A 19,473-nucleotide genomic window follows, 5' to 3' on the forward strand; every position below is an offset into this window, starting at 1 on the left:
TACAGAGTGTTGAATGTGAGGAAAGGAACGTTAAGGACGACACAAACACCCAGACCCCATGCCAGGGATATTAATCATTTACAATTAAAAACCCCTGACCCGGCCGAAAATTGAATCCGGGGCCGCCGGGTATAGTAAATGATAGTACTGTATTGTTTTTTATTAACTTACCCAATACGTTGCAGTAAAAGTAGCACTTACAGTACACAATTAATAAATGGAAAAGTAAACAGTACTTTTCGTTGAAACTAATAAGGCAAAGAAAATATTCAGACTACCTAACTTGCTGCTTCTGAAAATAACCAGTCATGTTTTTCTACTTTTGTGCCGAGAAATTTTTTCTTTATTTTGCTTCTGAAGTTTCTCAAAACTTATTTGGCGATGAGAGCATCATCCCGGCCTTTGATGTACTCCAGCAATTTGCCAAGGCAGTCTCATGCGTAACTGTTTATTGTGCTTGTGCTGCGAACCACTGACAAATATTGTCTTCGACAAATTACTCTCCGTCCGCCTCTGTGGTGTAGTGGTTAGTGTGATTACCTGCCAACCCCGGAGGCCCGGGTTCGATTCCCGGCTCTGCCACGAAATTTGAAAAGTGTTACGAGGGCTAGAACGGGGTCCACTCAGCCTCGGGAGGTCAACTGAGTAGAGGCGGGTTCGATTCCCGCCTCTGCCATTCTGGAAGTGGTTTTCCGTGGTTTCCCACTTCTTCTCCAGGCAAATGCCGGGATGGTACCTAACTTAAGACCACGGCCACTTACTTCCCTCTTCCGTACTTCCCTCTTCCGTGTCTATCCATTCCAATCTTCCCATCCTCCACCAAGGCCCCCTGTTCAGCATAGCAGGTAAGGCCGCCTGAGCGAAGTACTGGTCATCCTTCCCAGTTGTATCCCCTGACCCAATGTCTCACGCTCCAGGTGGTAGAGGTGGGATCCCTCGCTGAGTCCGAGGGAAAAACCAACCCTGGAGGGTAAACAGATTAAGAAAGAAAGAAAGAAAGAAATTTCTCTCCACCTGGGGCAGTTTTTACGGATTCAGTCACTGTACTAACTGTATCGGCTTCATCAAATCCGAGAAATCCATCGGCTTCAGATATATCTGTATTACTGTAACTCCTGTAAGCCTCCGTGGCTTAGAGGACAGCGCATCGGCCTCTCACCGCCGGGTTCCGTGGTTCAAATCCCGGTCACTCCATGTGAGATTTGTGCTGGACAAAGCGGAGGCGGGACAGGTTTTACTCCGGGTACTTCAGTTTTCCCTGTCATCTTTCACTTCAGCAACACTCTCCAATATCCTTTCATTTCAGCTGCCAATCATTAATCATTACCCCGGAGGAGTGCGACAAGCTACGGCAGCCGGCACAATTCATATCCTCGCCGCAAGATAGGGGTTTCATTCATTCCATCCCTGACCCGGTCAATGACTGAAAAACAGGCTGTAGATTTTAATTTTTACTCTTAACTCCTAACACTCGCGAATTTTGAGTGTTTTGATATCGCGGTTAAGCCGCAAGGCGGTTGATCCGATTACGGTAAATCGAGAGTTGAGTGTAATGAAATGGCACAAAATACAGTTTACATATCTCTTCGTATAGTTATGATGGTATTTAGCGGTTGTGGTGAGGGTGTACAGGAGAGGGCTTATAAGGGTTCAGCACAGTGGCTTTGTCGTTGGCTTCCCACTCAGAAGTCTAAGGTTCGAATTCCGTTCGGGTTGAGACTTTCATCTCAAAGGTCACGTGGCGTCATAAAGGACAACTGATTTTAAACCTCGGAGAAAACCAAAATGAGCACGGGATGGTTCTACTAACCGGAGAAATAGCTGGGATTGGCGTAATTAGAGTATTGTTCCAGTGTATGGGAGCCACATCAGGATTACCTGATCCGAGCAGCACGATTTATTATCTGTGATTTCTGACAACAGAATAAAAGTAAAGCAAAGCAATCTCCGTGCAGCCCATGAAGGCCCTTGGAGGGGTGGAAGGTAGAGTCTTCCACTATCTGTAACCTCGGCACTTGGTGGAGTAGAGTGGTTAGCTCTACGTCCGGCTGCCTTTGCCCCCAGGAATTAACCTGGTTCTCATTTTAGGTGCAGCATGAGTGAACTTCACGGCCATGTGCACCTCCGGTGGTCGAAATCTCGTTTCTTACATTTTTCGATTTCTTGACGGGGAATCGAACCCACGTCCCACCGGATGAACCGAGCACCCCTTTGCCACGTCGGCCAGACAGCTCTGACAAAAGACTAGTGTTAAGAAAATTTTACACATTTTGGGCTGGAAAGGCTTGAACTAAGGAGACGAGCAGCTCGATTAAGCAGTATGTTCCGAGGTGTTAGTGGAGAAATGGCGTGGAATGACATTAGTAGGCGGAACGCTAGAATGGGTCCGCCTCTGTGGTGTAGTAGTTAGTGTGATTAGCTGCCACCCCCGGAGGTCCGGGTTCTATTCCCGGCTCTGCCACGACATTTGTAAAGTTGTATGAGGGCTGGAACGGGGTCCACTCAGCCTCGGGAGGTGAACTGAGTATAGGCGGGTTCGATTCCCACCTCAGCCATCCTGAAGTTGTTTTCCGTGGTTTCCCACTTCACCTCCAGGAAAATACCGGGATGGTACCTAAGTTAAGGTTACGGCCGATTCCTTTCCTCTTCCTTGTATATCCATTCCTACCTTCCCATGCCCCCCGCAAGGCCCATATTCAGCATAGCAGGTGAGGCCGCCTGGGCGAGGTACTGGTCATCCTCCCCAGTTGTATCCCCCAACCCAGAGTCTGAAGCTCCAGGACACTGCCCTTGAGGCGGTAGAGGTGAGATCCCTCGCTGAGTCTGAGGGAAAAACCGACCCTGGAGGGTAAACAGATATAGAAGAAGAGGAAGAAGAAGAATGGAGTTCTTAAAAGTGACATGGGAATTCTTCGGCCTCTTATTTATTTAATCGTATGGTGATTTTAACATCAAATTCAGAAGTCCAGGTACAAGTTTTTCAGCCACTCTACAGCACGTTCTGAAAGATGAAACAGGTCGCGTGGGCTACCGGAGTAGGCATGAAGAGGGCAGCAGAGGATGGCATGGTCCATGGTCTGCTCCTCTTCACTGCATTCACACATTGAAGAATCCATTAAACACCACTTAAGGCGTAAGAAATTTCACGTCCATGCCCAGTTCTCAGTCTCTTGAGGCGACACCATAGTTTTCTTGGGAGGTGTAGTGGTGTAGTGATTAGTTTGATTGGCTGCCACCCCCGGAGGTCTGGAACTGGGTCCATTCAGTCTCGGGACATCACCTGGACCCAGCGAGGGGCCCCACCTTTACCGCCTCAAGGGCAGCGTCCTGGAGAGTGAGACATTTGGTCGGAGATACAGCTGGGGAGGAGGACCAGTATTTCGCCCAGGCGGCCTCACCTGCTATGCTGAACAGAGGCATTGTGGGGGATTAGAAGATTGGAAGGGATAGACTAGGAAGAGGTAAGGAAGCGGTCGTGGCCTTCAGTTAGATATCATCCCGGCATTTGCCTGAAGAAGAAGAAGTGGCTGCAAATCACACTAACCACTACTCCACAGAAGCGGACATGGTTATTTCTACATGAGATTGTTAATTATATTGGCTCCTCCACACATGACCGGATACACTCGTACGAATGTTCAATAATAGAACGTTACAAACATTGTTAACTACATAAAGATCATAAGTTGGATTTGCAGGACATGTGCTGGGTGCTAATCACGGAATGATAAAGAATATATTTAATGCAGTGCCAGAAGGAATCAGGAAAGTTGGAAGACCAAAGTTAAGGTGGGAAGAAGGGGTAAGAGAGGATGCAAAGGTAACTGGAATCAAGAACTGGAGGAGCTCTGCACCTAACAGGAAAGAATGGGGAAAACTTCTTCAGAAGGCCAAGGCTCAAACGGCCGTCACGCCAGTGGTGATGATGATGATGAATTATTTTGAAATTTTTTATATTTTTAAAGTTGTAAAATATGTAAGTTATGATGTAGGTCTTCAATAATCCGTTTAAACGATTAGTTTAATTGGACACGCCACCTTTGGAAAATACACGACGCAATTGCGAAACGAAGTCGATTCCACTAGTTGCCTCAATGTGAACACAAGCCGCTTGCGTTTTTACACTGCTTCCCTGACACCCGCCGAAACATCTCGTATGTGACTTTCCTCAGACTGCGTGACGGATGATGTGTGGACGGGTCTCTCGTGATTCTACGAATTGCGTCACGACCTTCCTTTGACTCGTGCCTTAAAACCAATTCGAGTGCCGAATATTCGCCAAGCAAGACACCGAGCTAATCGGGATTGCTCGGCGAATATTTGCGATTGTCGAGGAGCCATATTTATTATTAATACAACTTCCCCCATGAGGAGACTGTCATGAGGACAAAGTATATCGACTACATATTATTTTGTCTTCTAAGTTTGCTAATATTCCAGATAGTAATACCCATCACAAGGCTCAGGAATAAGTTTGGAACGAATTTGGAATGTGGCATGATGTATGGTGTTATATAGATGATTGCAGAGTATGGTCACTGAACCTCGTATTGCGGCGATAGCGATGACGAGAAGTCGTGTCCGGTTGAGACCGAGAGAATCCTACATGTACAAGAAATTTAGGGATTGTGCCTCGAACTCCGATCATGAGTCCAGGGACGGAAATATTGTCTAGGTGATATAAGTCCTTATAGTAGTTTCCAGTTGACTGGTAAATTGACTTCTTTTCGGCGTCCACCTCTTCGGCCTGGCCAACGTGCGACTCGAAGCGTATAGTGGGATCTAAGATTAATCCTTGCTTGCTAGCTGGTTGAAAGGCTATCATGTCAATACGCCTGTTACTCCCGCCGGCTGCTAGGCCAGAAACCTCTTCGTGCACCGTGAAACCGTGATCCCTCAGCGAGGTCGCGATCATGTGTCGAATTGTATGATGGCGGGAATTTCTCAATACCTCCCCGTGAGGACAGGCACCCAGGAGATGGGCAAGAGTTTCGTGCTCTCTGTGACAACGCCGACAGAGGGTGTTGTCCTGGGACCTTCCGGCACGGAGCGAACGGCGCACATATTAGCTGTCATCTTGATGGCCTCTCTCCATTCCGCACAGGATAAGCCTCGGTGATCTCTTATCGATTTGTTCCCTGGCGTGTATTCCTGGAAGAGTCCAACGCCCTTTCCTTTGTGCGGCACCTTCGTCCATGACTGAACTTCTCTGTCTCGTAGTATCTGTCGGACCTTCCTTACATTGGGAAGATGGTTGTTTTTGGACATAACTTGATCATTCATTTCTATGCCTAGATCTTGCAAACAAATTGTACGTTCTTGCTCCAAATTCCTAGTTGCATTAATGTAGCCTTTATTTGCAAGCGTTAATTTATTACAGATGTTAATATGCTGTAGTTTTGCTTCCCAAACGCCGCGAAACAAACCGAGGCCTTTATACTTCCTTTCGGTGTACACGATGTGATCCGGAACGTCTGCTGGTAGTTGTAATAATTCTTTAGTTCCACTCTTTAATACTTTATCCGCATCTGACAGAATAGTTTGAGGGATCTTGCATAGTGGAGTAACTTGGAGTGGGTAAATAAGAGTAGGTGATATTGAACTATTTAAAATTGAACATTTCTGGTCGGATTGTTGCAATGGTGAGCTAACAAGGGTGTCAATCTTGTTTCACGTCTTGTCAAGTACGGCTTGTGGATCCAGTTTAAGTTCATTAATGAAGTTCACACCTAAGTAACGAGCCGCATTTCCGTTGCACTGTGATTTAATTTCACAGTCGTCATTTATGATGATATTCTCCTCCGTCAGCTGACATTTCTTGATAGAGAGACAAGCTGAGTTTGAAGCGCTGATGTCCAGGCCGAGTTCCTTAAATCTTTCTATGGCGATCCTGGATAGTTCGGCGGCAGATTCTGTGTTTTTACCAAATATCACCGTATCGTCGGCGAAATACATTATGGTGAGGTTAGGCTGCTCGTTTGCAATCGAGTAACCGTAATTCCCTGCTAAAGAATCTTCAGATAGTTCTTCCACAATATGATTAGTAGCGATGTTAAATAATGCCGGTGACAAAGGGGAGCCTTGAAGCACACCGCGATTGATTTTGATGGGTTTTGTTCCTTGTTTTCGGGTCTGTATCTGTGTTACGTTTCCGTTTTGTAGTGCAATTAGCAGCCGAGGCACAGTACATGTGGGATATACCATCATTTCAGTTTGCGAATAACAAACAATAGACGCACAAAGGCTCAATATATAGGCTATTGATCTCATGCACCTGTCCATAGTTTCGGATATCATCCAGCAACATGCGCAAAAGATCGCAGTCAACATGCAGGCTAATGTCCTGTTTGTAACTTGTGCTGACAGTCAGGTGAAAAATTCTGGTGGAATATTTTTATCTGGTCATTTTTTTATTATTTAAAAAATAATATTGGTAATCCCTTGTTTCTTGCCATTAATCCTTAATTGTAAGCGAAATGGAAAGAATCACACGTGCCGGTAATTTTGTACGTATTCTAACGAGAGTGGTTGTTGTGTCCCGCCTTTAAATACCTTCCTCTCCAGTGGCGTATACTGAGGGCTACCAAGGCTATCAGTGAAGCCCAAACCTCAACTGAGAATGAAGGAAGTCTAAAGCAGATTATAGTGTAAGCATCTGACACACTGTTCCATTTACAAAACTTGAAAGCAGTGAGAAAAAACGTCACACGTATTTCTGAGAGCAAGGGGACATATTGCAGCCCAGACTCTCGTCCGTCTCCCTTCGACTCACCCCATGCGGCTTGCTGCTGTATACGCCACCATTCGCCAATATTCGAATATTTAAATAATCGGTTGGAGGTTATTCGATTATGAAAAGTATTCGACTATCCCATCACTACTGTTGATCAGAGCAGACCTACATATAGTGACAGCAGTGATTATCTGAGTGGGAAGGTGAGGAGTTTTTGGAGCTATATAAAGAATGTACTTGTTTGTGGGATACGTCGAGTATGCACAGTACAGTAAAAAGGATGCCAGAAATCAGGCCCTTGAGATCCTGCTGGAGAACGATTGCGACAGTGAGGAAGAAAATAGAAAATATGAGGGCAGTGACTGCTTCTTTATATCAGTGGACTCACTAGATGCAACAATGTGCTGAAACTTTCGTAGTCCATTCTCAGATAATTACGAAAGTCATCAGAATCCAGTTCTTTTAGTAACATCATGTGACTAAACTAGCTGGAGTACGCGTCGTTGAGGGGACAATCGTTTTTTTTCTTGTTCAAGTCCACGAGAGTGCCGGGGCGAAAACTATGTCCCTATACTCATCTATTTCTCTATTTCTGAGAGTGCCCATGAGTCGGAAAAATCTCTGGTACTACACTGGCGGGGGAAAAACTATCTGGCTGAGAGGCGGTATTTTCCTCTCATCAGAAAAGAAAACTCTTCTTCGCTTATGGAATAATTCTGAGTCGGATAGCTGTTTTTTTTAGGGTGGGTTGGGAGGTGAAATTTCCTTTTTTTTAAAAGGACCCCTTCAAGCGTTTAATTTGGCAGTTATTTAGTGAGAGACGTGTTTAATAATTTATAAAAGGCCGAAACAGATTCCTATTTCATATTAAAACAGGTCGTAAGTGAGTCAAGGGCCACGGTGTTTCAGATGAGTCTGCGGCTTCTTGGTTCTTACGACCTGTTTTAGGAGTAGTATGTCAGGGTCGGTTGAGTGGCTAGAGAGAATTCTATACTAGTAATAACAAAAGTTGGGGCATGACATTTCTTAGAGGGAGGTCCGTTTACTACCTGCCGTGGCGGGATAAAGGGAGTGGCTGTGTGGTTACCATGGAAACGAGGGTGTGGCGACTGCGGTTGCCATGGAGATACAACTTCTGGGCAGCTCGTCTTGCTGGGAGTTGCCAAACCTCTCACTTCACTTGTGAGTTAGATCTTGTCGCAAGCAGTTCAGTGTGAGTGGCATTCTATTTCTGTTTTGTGGCCGTTAGTAAGTTTCTAATTGTATTTTAAATACTATTTACAATCATTGTATTTTAATTTATATTTCGAGTACGATGAATACTCCTCGAGGGAGAGGGAGGCCCAGGACTCGTCCACCTCGTGAAAAAAATACCGCCGGCCGTGGTGTGACAATTCATCACCCAGGAAGAGAAATTATATGTGCTGCAAGAGAATTCATTGAAGAGGAGGCTATGGACTTTTCTTCTCTGTTTGATGGAGTTCTCCAATTTTTTTTTTACAATTTGTTTTACGTCACACCGACACAGATTGGTATTATGGCGACTATGGGAGAGGAAAGGGCTTGGAGTGGGAAGGAAACGACCTTGGCCTTAATTAAGATACAGCCCCAACATTTTCTTGTGAAAATAGGAAACCACGGGAAACCATCTTCAGGGCTAGCGACAATGGGATTCGAACCCACTATTTTCCGAACGCAATATAACCTTTTCGCGCTATCATTATAGAATTGTAATTTTTTCAACTTATTTTAAACTAAACATTTTCTTAACATTAAGTTCTGGAATCTAGTACATCTAATCCAAGCGTACAGACAAACATTATAATTGTATTTATCTAGATGAAAGTAGACTGAGTGGCAGCGCGATAAAATGCGCTATGGCTATGGAGCCAAGCTCTGCTTTCGGGAAACGCGTGGGTTCGAATCCCACCGTCAGCTCTTCTCAGAATAGTTTTCTGTGGTTTAATATTTTCACTTCCAGGCAAATGCCGGTACAGTTCCTATCCACAGGCCAGGGCTGAGTCCTCGCACCCCTTACCCAATTTCATTCACCAGAACACATTTCGTCTTCATTAGCTTCTCAGCTGAGTTTGGTGCCAGGAAGGGCATCTGGCAGTAGAAACATGCTGTATAAATTAATCTCATCTCATCCCGACCCGGTATCAATAAACGAGACTGAGAGGTAGACATACATACAGACAGAGGAAAGTAGGCTGATTATGTTTTGAGAAGCTATTTACTTAAAGTCTCAGTATGAATATTTGAACAGTTTGAGCTTTATGTAAGCAGTAATTTAATATTCATATTGTCCCCTATTGCATAAGAAAGTGCAAGTTAATTGTTAAGTATGAGATGAACTACAGTTGCTTCAAAAAGGGTAGCACTGTCGAAGAAGTTAAGTGTTCCTGCAAAATCCTTTGTTTTGAAATCGGAAAGTGTAAAATTCAACGGTTTTAATACGCCCTTTTGCCCTACTTCTTAAAACTCATTTAACTGCCTCTACACCCACAACCATCTGGTAACTCTAAATAAAAGGTTTATTTGAGACCTGTTTATTCCCTATCGGTCCCGATATAAACGCATGTCTCAGATGGTAAATATAAGTCATTTAATGACTTTCAACATACGATTCGTAAGATTCGTAAGAATCCCAGTTTCGCCAGTTATTGAGGGATGTCTTCCTGTACCAGTCCTTCAGTAAGAAATTCCCTCACAGCAACCTGATTGTTTGTATGTCACTGATAAGAACCTGACTGTTCGTATGAGAGTGATCGCAAATAGGACGACACCGCCTGGCCAGGTAGTCTACAACAGATCACAGCGGTCAGAATGAAGGAGGGAACAAGTGAGCCGGAAGCGAGGGGTAAGAGCATTTAGAAAGGAATGCTGGAATGTGGCAACATCGTGAAATGGCACGTGCAGTGCTCCTCCCTCCAACCCTACCTGTCATACACCAACTTTAGTTAAGTCTAGTATAACTTTGGTCATCTTTACTATTTTATTTATCTGAGATCTAAGAGTCGGAATACGAAGTTCTGTTCGTATCTTCCTGACAGCTCTCTGAATTGGTGCTTTTGTCATAATTCTTAGTGTCTTATTTTGAACCACTTTTAATTTTGAAAGCGGAGTTTTAGCAATATAGCTCCAGGCTTCACAGCCATACAGCAGGAGGGGCCTGATACATGCCAGGTAAATGTTTCTTTCGATACTAGTAGAGATATATTTATTTCTTAGCAGAGGCCTCAAAGCTTTCAACCGTGCCGTGGCACGCTGTCGGGCCTGTTCTATATTGTACCTCCAGGACATACTTCTGTCCATAGTTAGGCCGAGGTATTTAATTTTGTTTGTCCAAGACAGGGGAACATTATTAATAGTAAGGTGACCGAATCTAGGGCGACGCTTGGTGAAAATAATTGCCTGAGTTTTTGTGGGATTTATTTTCGCCTTGTTTCGGATGCACGACTCCTAGAAGGATAAGTTCCATTGTTGCAGCGCGCGCAGAGAATGCAATGATATAACTCTCCAGCTACTTTCCGCCAATGGTCAGTAGAAGCAGAATGGGCCTCGGCCCATAAGTGGCCACGGCTGGTCCGTGGTCCAACAGCTCTGCACCCACGGCTGTATTGTGGCTCTACGCCTCTGGAGACGGGACACCGCTGGACCTCATGGCCTGGCCCCAACCGTCGGCTGTCCTGAGAAAGGTTTTCAGTGGTTTTCCATTCTCCTGCACTAAGGCGAATGCCGGGACAGTTCCTAGTATAGGCCACGGCCGCCTACCCTCCTCACCATCTCCGTGCATCTCCTTCACCGTAACAAATCTTCCTCTCTTCGCCATAAGACCTATCTGTGTCGGTACGACGTAAAGCCACTAGAAAAAGAATCTCCCGGCCTGACAGACGGCGTCACCGCCTAAGAGACCCGCCTCCCCCTTCAGGAGAGAAATGAAAAAAATTAGTAATAGTAGTTCCGCCAAAAATCCGGCAGGATGTTTTCCTCGGGACGCAGCAGTAATCCCATCTATCGGAGACGAGTGGCAGCAAAAGAGACAAATCACATCACAGCAATGATCAATTTAATGCTACTGTTGATCAGTTTCATAAGCTTCCGATAATGTAGGCTTTCACATTTAGTTTTCTTCCAACTCTGATATTAGGGCATCTAATATAAATGGAGTCGTTCCTTCTTTCATGAACCCCTCTTGTCTTATTCTTCAAGTGATCGTTCTTTACGATTTTGTTTTCATTATTTATAATTAGGGCCCGGATGTTCATGCAGTAATAGGGTAGAATGCAAACTTACTGAAGTGAGTAACGAGTAGAGTCTACCTGCACGACGGTAATGTTATGAGGTCTGCATAAACACTAGGGGTTCTGCCCATTAGAACCCTAATGTTTATGCAAACCTCATAACATTACCGTCGTGCAGGTAGACTCTACTCGTTACTCACTTCAGTAAGTTTGCATTCTACCCTATTACTGCATAAACATCCGGGCCCTATTTATAATCATCTTCACACTTTTCCTCGTCGATATGGAACGAGGGCTTCGCGGTTTTACACCTTAAGACAAACATGACAGAAACCAGCGCCAGTTAACAAGACTGAACAGTATTTCCATTTTAGCAATGCTCGGTGTTGATATGGACTTAGTAACACAAATCGAAAATAATTAATATTTCTGTTATCAAAGCCGGTACGGTAAAAATATATAAGACATAAATGATCGGAAATTTAATTATGTAGAATTAATCGATGGGTCCACTAATAAAACAGGTTTTTGATAATTACATTCTAGGTCTTCCCCTGAACCACCATTTCACTCGGTTGAATAAAATTATTTATAGCCTAGATTCTAGCGCCTTATTCCTCGATTTTAGATTCCGATTTTAGTTAAATTCTCTTCAGCCATTTTCTCGTGATGTTCGTACATACATACATAGATACATAGATACATACATACATACATACATACATACATACATACATACATACATACATACATACATACTGATGATGATGATGATGATGCTTGTTGTTTAAAGGGGCCTAACAACTAAGGTCATCGGCCCCTACAGACAGACAGACAGACAGACAGACAGACAGACAGACAGACAGACAGACAGACAGAGAAGACGCAAAATTAAAAAAAAGTGTACTTCCTTGTTACTGTGGACACGACTGATACAGAAATACCATTCTTTTAAAATTCTGAGCAATGTACAGACAAAACTCTAGACTTTTATCGTTCCATCATCCATTTCTTTGCCCAAATTTTGCTTTATTTTTCTCACATTGGTTAACGAATCTACAAGCGCGATCCTAATCTTTTGGCGTTTCGATAAAACGGGAGGCATGCTGTGTGTGTTCTGTTCAGGAGCGAAAGCCAACTGATGAGATCCGTCGGTGTTCACAACACCTGATTTGGTCAGGCTGACTGTCGGGCCGACAAATCAGGTCGTCTAGGACCTTTAAATGAAGCAATTCCCGGACACCAAGCTGGGCGAATGATGTAACTTGCAACTCTATTAAAATTACGTAGAACCATTGTGTTACACTCGTGGCAGAACGTCGCGGCAGAACGTCGTGGCCGGGCAATAAGTCATGATCTCCTAATATCGACTTATCTGATTGGTTAAATAGAATGCCTCTGTCATGTTCCTTGATGCGTGTACGTACCGATCTTGAGGTCTACGCAATGTAAACTTCACCACGAGTGCATGGACTCTTGTAGACACCGGGATGTTGTAGCCTGGATAAAACTGGAGAGGAGGACCAGTACCTCGCCCAGGAGGCCTTACCTGATATCCTGAACAGGGACCTTGTGGAGGGATGAGAAGATTGGAAGGAAGAGGGAAGGAAGTGGCCGTCGTTTTAAGTTGGGTACCATCCTGACATTTACCTGGAGGAGAAGTGGTCCAAGAAGTTGCTGAACCTCTGCGCATGTTCCAAAAGGAACATGAGCGTATATTAAAGCTTCAGTGTCCATCTCTGTGGTGTAGTGGTTAGTGTGATTAGTTGCCCCCCTCAGAGGACCGGCTTCGATTTCCGGCTCTGCCACGAAATTTGAAAAGTTTTAAGAGAGCTGAAACGGGGTCCACTTAGCCTCGGGAGGTCAACTGAGAGAGGGGGTTCCATTCCCATCTCAGCCATCCTCGAAGTGGTTTTCCGTGGTTTCTCACTTCTTCTTCAGGCAAATGCCGGGATGGTAGCTAACTTAAAGCCACGGCCACTTCCTTTCGTATCTTCCCATCCTCTATAAGACCCCTGTTCTGCGTAACAGATGAGAGACCGCCTGGGTCCAGTTGTATATACGATAAAATATTTCACGTTCCAGGGCACTGCCCTTGAGGTGGTAGAGGTGATATCTCTCGCTGAGTTCAGGGAAAAAATAATTATCAACTTTGGAGGATAAACGGACTAAGAAAAAGAGAAATCTTCAGTTATACAATCGATAGTATTCAACCAGTTTGTTTGACATTTTTACAGTGAAACACTTGCATTTAGGGAAGATATTTACACTATAAAATGTTCACAGATAATCTACTGATTCTTAAACAATTGATGAAATCATCAAAATTATGCATAAACTTCCAAAATTCACATTTTTCTGGAAAATAGTTCAAATCCAATTATTTTTTCACAGCTTTATTCTAATAATCCTTAAAATGTGATCAACTGAACAGAACATAAGAAATTACTGATGTGATAATTTTTGAGCATCATTTTTGTTGTTTTCCGTGGTTTCCCACTTCTCCTCCAGGTAAATGTCAGGATGGTACCCAACTTAAAACGACGGCCACTTCCTTCTCTCTTCCTTACAATCTTCCCATCCCTCCACAAGGTCCCTGTTCAGGATAGCAGGTAAGGCCTCCTGGGCGAGGTACTGGTCCTCCTCTCCAGTTTTATCCCCCAACCCAAAGTCTCACGCTCCAAGACACTGCTGTTGAGGCGGTAGAGGTAGGATTCCTCGCAGAGTCCAAGGAAAAAACAACCCTGGAGGGTAAACGGATTAAGAAAGAAAATAAAGAAGTGCAAACTGGAAATAAGGCCAGGAAGAAAGCGACTTCATTTCCCAAGAAATGAATGTGATATATCCGAATCTGCATGAGTAAAACTTGTTAAGGCTCCAGTGGGTTAAGTCAAATGATAGTCAGTGAAAATCCACTGTTTTCCTAACCAGGAACCGCCACAGTCACGTAATATCCTCTGCCCGAATAATATTTTACCGCTGGAACGACAACTACAATGGAGCTTTACAGTAGGAGCAATTTGGTGTGCTGAAGGTCGCTTGAAAATGTCTCTTTTACAAGAGCAAGAAAAAGTGCTGTTAAATTGGGCGTCAGTGCAGCGCAGCGCCGGTTAACAATGCTACCGGTGATGACGCGCCGCGCTCCTCTTCGTCACGCCTGTACAAAGGCAGGCTGTATATAAAGAGTGAAGTGGGGATAACATGGACCATTGCTGTAGTGCTTCTTGCAGACATCCACTACTCCTCCTCCTCTCGTAGAAGGTGAGTCAGTGTTCTTATAAGGAAGTCAATAAACTGTACAGAAGTAAATCATGAGAAATAGCCTAAAAAAATGTTTATTAACAGAACTGACCTCTTGAAGTTAAAATAAGTGTTACGTCCGTGCTAATTTTTTCTATCAACGTGTGCGGGGTTGTGGTTATAAACACTGAGATCTTTTGTGTGTACGAATGTGTTATAAATAAGCAGGAATTTGTATAGGGAATGTTTTCCAAGCAGTCGCTCAGACAATAGAACGCCGGCCTTATGAGAATAAAGAGACAGATTCGATCCTGGCTAAATTCAGTAGTATTTGAAGGTGTTCAAATACGCCAACCGTGTGTCGGCAAATTATGTGCCTCCGAAAACTGTAAAAGTTAGTGGGAAGTGAAATCAATATTATTATTATTATTATTATTATTATTATTATTATTATTATTATTATTATTATATTTAATCCATTTACCGTTCAGGATTGGTTTTCCTCCCGGACATGCGAGGGATTTCACCTCTACCGCCTCAAGGGCAGTGACCTGGAGTGTGAGAAATTTGGTCGGGGATACAACTGAGCAGGAGGACCAGTACCTCGCATAGGCGGCCTCACCTACTATGCTGAACAGGGGCCTTGTGGGGGGATGGGAAGATCGGAAGCGATAGAGAAGGAAGAGGTAAGGAAGCGGCCGCTGCGTTATGTTAGGTACCATCCTGGCATTGGCTGAATAGGGAATCGAACCTCGCTCTACTCAGCTGACATCCCAAGGCTGAGTAGACCACATTCTAGCCCTCATACCACATTTCGAGTTTCATGGCAAAGCCGGGAATCGAACCCGGGGGTGGCAGCTTATCACACTAACTACTACACCACAGAGCGCGGACCTTCTTCTTCTTCTACTTGTTTCGTATAGGCCAGCTAAGGACCACGACATTCAACTATTGCATTTTGGAATGGGCTTTGATGTTTGCCCAGTAGTTGCGCATCTTCAGGCTGTGTTGCTCCTTTCTCTCCTTTGTCCAAAGGGCGCCAGTCTTCTTTGTTGGTAGTCTGTCCTGGAACTTCTTATGTTTAAGCATCTTCCTGAGTGCTGTCCGATCCTTTAAGATTCCTTCTGTTATTCCCAGTTCCTGTAGATCTTTATCCACTTCGACCAACCATGGTGACTTGGTCTACCTATTTTGCCACTAGCTGAGAATCCGGTTGGTCAATCTGGTAGGATGCATCCTGTAGACGTGCCCATAGAATGCTAGGCGTATCTTCCTTGCTACATTCGTTATTCTTTCACAGTACTTGTAGATCTCTTGGTTAGGCCGTCTTTTATAACTGTCCCCTTCCTCGACTGGCCCCAGTATCTTCCTCATTATCTTTCTTTCCCGGATTTCAAGTTTTTCCATGAGTCCCTTCCTGTTCAATGTTAAACATTCTGAAGCATATAAGGCTTCAGGGCGGATGACTGTCTGGTAGTGCTTCATCTTAGTATTACGAGAGAGACACTTTTTATTATAGGTATTATGTTATTTTATTCACAATATTTCAAACATTTGACAATTGGTATTGAGTACCTCTTCGGTACCAGGTACAAGAAATAGTCACAGTATACAATTGTATATACATATTTACACACAAATTAATTACAAAACTACTAATTATTCACGTAGTGGAGTCATACAGTAGATATTCCATCTACGAAAAGTTCCGGGCGTTGTAACAGGTGGCTAATATGTCTTATTTTTGAAGTTCTATCTAGATGAATGGATGCAGACTTAGAATTTTGAGGGAGTTAGGCAATGTCTTTGGAATTATTATTATTATTATTATTATTATTATTATTATTATTATTATTATTATTATTACGCCATTACGATTATGCAGAGTACTTAGAGGAGTGAGTTTGCCTTCCTCTGTCCTCATATTTCTTTAATTCTTTTACTGTGGGCTTCCTTTCTGTCTTCAGACCAGGTTGTTCCGGTCTTCTTCTTTGGTCTTTCCTCTTGGTCAAGTTGTCAGTTGTGAATTGTGGATCTGAAGATTATTCGGTTTTGGACATCTGTTGGTATAATTCCTGCCTGTTTCAGATCAGTTTTGATTTCGCCAGTCCATTTTATTGTGTATGCTTTGGCTTTACTTCTGTTTTCATAAAATTCGACTATTTGTTTTGTAAGTCTGCCTGGATGCATTATTTTAATGTACTCATGTAATCTCAACCTGCGTTTTCTAATGGCACTGAATATTTGTGTATTGTTTGATTTCCTGTCTCCCTCTGAGTTGGTATTGTCCGTCGGCGAGTTTTGGGCCTACACTTTTTCTGACGGATTTTGCGTTCCTTTTTCTCAATGTTTTCAATGTCTGCTTTCCTGTTCGCGATGAACGTTTCTGATCCATAAAGATATTCTTGTTTAATGACTGTGTGGTAATGTCATAGTTTTGTGTGCTTGGAGATACATTGTTTTTATACCTAGATATTTTGGGTTAGTCGATATGCAGTTTCCATGTTTTGGCATCTAGTTTCATTGGCTTTTGTTTCGAGCCCATTTTCCTTAATTGTTCCACCAAGATGATGATGATGATGATAAATAAATAAATAATGGCATATGGCCTCCGGAGAGGCCTGGTGCGGGTCTTTTTCTCGTAGACGGCCTATTTGGCGACCTGCATGTCTGTGAAGATGAGGGCCCTACCTAGGATGATTTCTAATGCTGAATACGCCACACACACACACACACACACACACACACACACACACACACACACACACACACACACACACACACACACACACACACACACACACACACACACACACACACACACACACACACACACACACACACACACACACATATATATATATATATACACACATCGAGCCCCCGAGCCATTCAAATTGACCAGTGAAGGTGAAAATCCCCGACCCGCCCGGGAATCGACCCCTGGACCCTCTGCACCAAAGGCCGGCACGCTAACCATTTAGCCGTGGAGCTGGATATTCTTATTCTTATTCTTATTCTTATTCTTATTCTTATTCTTATTCTTATTCTTATTCTTATTCTTATTCTTCTTATTCTTATTCTTATTCTTATTCTCTGGCTCCATGACGTAATGGTATCCTTAGGTCCAAGAGGTCACAGGTTCGATTCCCGGCCGGGTCATGGCTTTAACTTTCATTGGTTAATCCCTATGGCTCGGAGCTGGGTTTTGGTGTCTTCTTCAACATAAGAATTTATCGCAGGTAAGGCTCCATCCTCGCAGATGCGCAGGATGCCTATAGGGATGTCAGATTGAAAGACCTGTATCAGGACCCTTCAGACGCCATGCGCCCTTAAAAATATCGTTAAAATTATTGTTATATTATTTTTGCGTGACCATTGATATCGTGATCATAGCCATTGGCCCTCCAGTTTTACATGGATTCCGAACCACCGAATTTTCATTTCAGAAGTCTCATATGTATTGGCTGGGATTCGCACCGCATTCTCCTTGATGGGAAGCCAGTGATGTTGCCATTATAGGGTAATACGGCCCCAGGGGTGTGGGTGGTGAGGAGATTATTTGTGTGTTATACAATCTTAGGAAAATCTCTGCGTTTACCGGAATCTGAAGTGAGGAAAGCACGAATAACCACCACAAATCCTTTCTCTCCCTTGCGCTCTTTCGTTGAAACACTCACAAAATATACATGATTTGGACAGTCTAGTTTGTCGTTTTCATGTTCTGTTGTTTCACAGAAGAAGGCTATGAGAGATTAGGGGCCTGTTCCACGAACAAACCTTGCAACTTTTCATTTTGCACTTTTCAGTTCAGATTTTGTTCCACCATCACTTTTCAGACTTTTCTTGCAAAGTGAAAAGTTTAGAATCTTTTCACTTTTCAAGCCTGTTATGTTCCTCCATCGGTACAGAAATGCAAAGTGCAAAGAAAGGAAGTGAAAGGTTTCAGAAATCTTACAAAGATTCGTTAGTTTTTTCAGCTGTTAATTAACAATTATTTACACTAGTTCCTTAGCGTAGAATTTGATTTAAATATATAAACATGTTACGAAGAGAGCTTTTATTATCATCAATTGATGACAGTGATGAAGAATCCAACAAGGGTACATACAAAAACAGGATTCATTTTTATATACTCACTTCGACGGAATTTCGCGAGTGTTTTCGCTTGACCCCAATACAAGCTGACTATATTCTTTAAATGATTGGTCATTTATTGAAACCTGTAGAAATAAGAACTCAAGCCCTTTCGGGAAAGGATCAAATTCTTATATGCTTACATTGATGAGAAAATGGTGCCCAGGCCCACGGTGTAGCAGCAATGCATGGGACATCAAAACGCACTATTCTTAGAACTGTTACTAAAGTCGTAGATGCTACGTAATATTTCCTAACATAGTACGTTGGCCTGATAATCCACATAAAATAGCGAAATAATTTCAAAGAAGGGTGGCTTTACGTCTGTGTGTGGGTGTGTTGACGGTATTATTGTTGATTTTTGTGCTCCTACTGAGCACGAAGAGGTTTATGTTGATAGACATGGGAATCATTCTCTCAATATTATCTTTAACGTTGCCAAAAAGGATACCCCGTTTCTCCTTGACAACTTCTAGCACAGCCAGCTTCTTTTCCATTATAAAAAATCAAAACTTTTAAACTACCGGTACCACAATTATATCGTCTTCACCGAAAAATATAAAACATTAAAATCATGGAACATTACGCAAAGACTTTTCACTTTGCGAAGAAATTGACAATTAATAGCTAGATAATGGTCGAACAAAAAAGTGCAAAGTGCGAAGTTGAAAAGCTGCAAATTTCGTTCGTGGAACAGGCCCCAGGTCAACACTCTCGTGACACAGGGGGCTCCGCTAAATGGACAGTACATCTAACTCCGCAGTACTAAATTATAACTTTAGTGGGACCACATACCACAGTGTGGGGAGGTTTGAACGGCGTACTACTAACACACCGGATTTTTAGGCAGTAAAAGGTCAGAATGCCGGCCCCGTGGTGTAGGGGTAGCGTGTCTACCTCTTACCCGGAGGCCCCGGGTTCGATTACCGGCCAGGTCAGGGATTTTTACCTGGACCTGAGGGCTGGTTCGAGGTCCACTCAGCCTACGTGATTAGAATTGAGGAGCTATCTGAGGGTGAGATAGCGGCCCCGGTCTAGAAAGCCAAGAATAACGGCCGAGAGGATTCGTCGTGCTGACCACACGACACCTCGTATTCTGCAGGCGTTCGGGCTGAG

General features: G+C 43.5%; 1 protein-coding gene across 3 annotated transcripts in view; it reads left to right on the plus strand.

Moving 5' to 3' along the window:
• The window catches only part of LOC136867437 (uncharacterized), a 273,943-nt gene that overhangs the window by 41,708 nt on the left and 212,762 nt on the right, over positions 1–19,473 (plus strand). Inside the window, exon 1 of one of the 3 annotated variants that reach the window (XM_067144641.2) lies at positions 14,198–14,241. The exons of the other annotated variants lie outside the window; for them this stretch is intronic. The gene's annotated coding sequence lies outside the window, so the exon portion shown is untranslated. Of the gene's footprint in view, positions 1–14,197; positions 14,242–19,473 lie in introns of those variants that run through there. 3 annotated transcript variants of the gene reach the window in all.

Source organism: Anabrus simplex, chromosome 3 (assembly GCF_040414725.1).
Source record: "Anabrus simplex isolate iqAnaSimp1 chromosome 3, ASM4041472v1, whole genome shotgun sequence".
In the NCBI taxonomy this organism is placed as follows: Eukaryota; Metazoa; Arthropoda; class Insecta; order Orthoptera; family Tettigoniidae; genus Anabrus; species Anabrus simplex.